This window comes from Colobus angolensis, unplaced genomic scaffold (assembly GCF_000951035.1).
Source record: "Colobus angolensis palliatus isolate OR3802 unplaced genomic scaffold, Cang.pa_1.0 Scaffold177, whole genome shotgun sequence".
Classification (NCBI taxonomy): Eukaryota; Metazoa; Chordata; class Mammalia; order Primates; family Cercopithecidae; genus Colobus; species Colobus angolensis.
In genome coordinates, this window is record NW_012114899.1 from 7,088,707 (window position 1) to 7,090,684 (window position 1,978).

A 1,978-nucleotide genomic window follows, 5' to 3' on the forward strand; every position below is an offset into this window, starting at 1 on the left:
AAAAAAAAAAACAACAACGAAAAAAAAAAAAGATGCAAATGACTACATAAAAATCACATATGTTTCTGTCAAGTGTTAGGGCCTGGAAAATATGTTACCCAGCAGCAATAACCATACCTGCCATCAGAATCATGCTCCAATAGAAGGAATCAGGGTTTCTTGGAAAAATGATTGATTCTAAAATTGAGAAACGAAATATACAAGGTAAACCTAGAGCCTGCTCTAGTACCAGAAACCAAGGAAATGTTAAAAACTAACAGTCCCCACACTGATGGGGGTTTGTTAAAAGGACATAGGTGCTAACTGAAGAAGTACCAATAAGCCAAGCCATAAAAGAATTGATCCGTAGAATACTTAGGACAGCACTGGAGTATAATCCGAAAGTATGTAATAAATATCCATGAGCCTATATCAATATAGATGAATAACTGAGTAGATAAACAAATGAGGGAGAAGTTATAAGTAAACTGTGCAGAACTTCACATAATTGGTGTAGCTACTCTATCCTCAAGGAAGTGAGCATAAGTCCCCACACCGTAAGTGTGAACTGTGCATTGAGACTTTCATCCATAGAGTATAGTGAAGAAACGTAGAAAAATGAATCATATAAAAACCATTACTGCAACAAAGTGATCCTGGCCAACAATGATAGTGATAAATCACGTTGATAGTGTAGACCTGTGAAATTATGTGATGAAAATGGCAACTTTACCAGTATGATTTTTGTTTGAAAAAGCCATAATCCCACTATAAGCATTAAAAAAAAAAAAAAAAAAAGACGAATTTCACGAGAGAGGAATTCTACGAAATGCCTGACTCTCAATCTTTCTATTGAGAAAGGAGTCTTAAATAGGTAACCCTTTAGAAGAGATAAAACTGCAAGTTAAGTGGAAATTAAATTTTCAGAGACTAATAGTGGGATTCCTTGGGAATAGGTTTGCTTAGATCTTAGAGGAGAGATCAAGAAAAGGTGAGGAAAAGAATCCCTGTAGATAAGAAGTTATGAGTCAGAGAGGAAAAATTGGGAGCACCAAAGATAAAACCTTAAGAAATATATCATTTTCTACGGGTCTCATCTTGACTATTCCTGTTCTTTCTTATTTTGGTGGGGAAGACTTTTTCTGGGGACCCCAGTTTAACAATTAGGATAGAAAGAGATAGTAATATTCACAAAATACGGAAAAGAGAACTTATCTAATTCACACTTTGTGAGCAAAGATTTGTATCTAAATTTTTATTAAACACTGAATTTTTAGTTTACTTGTGAGGTTTTTGTTATAGAAATTTTTAAATAACATGCATTACATAATCAAATAAGCATCTTCTTTTTGAATATTAGACTTTAAGTTCTGGAATATATGTGCAGAATGTGCAGGTTTGTTACATAGGTATACACATGACATGCTGGTTTGCTGCACCCATCAATCCGTCATCTACATTAGGTATTTCTCCTAATGCTATTCCTCCCTTACACCCCTACCCCTTGACAGGCCCTGGTGTGTGATATTCCCCTCCCTGTGCCCATGTGTTCTCATTGTTCAGCTCCCACTTATGAGTGAGAACATGTGGTGTTTGGTTTTCTTTTCTTGTGATAGTTTGCTGAAAATGATGGTTTCCAGCTGCATCCATGTCCCTGCAAAGGATGTGAACTCATCCTTTTTTATGGCTGCATAGTATTCCATGGTGTATATGTGCCACATTTTCTTTATCTAGTCTATCATTGATGGGCATTTGGGTTGGTTCTAAGTCTTTTCTATTGTGAACAGTGCCACAGCAAACATACGTGTGCATATGTCTTTATAGTAGAATGATTTATAATCCTTTGGGTATATACCCAGTAATGGGATTGCAAAATGAGCATCATCTTTTAAAAGCAGTCTACATGTGAGATTTTACACTAATTTTTACTGCTATACATGATGTTTAGAACTTCTAGATTTTGATTTAATTCAAAGCAATATTTTGTGAATTTTTTTTT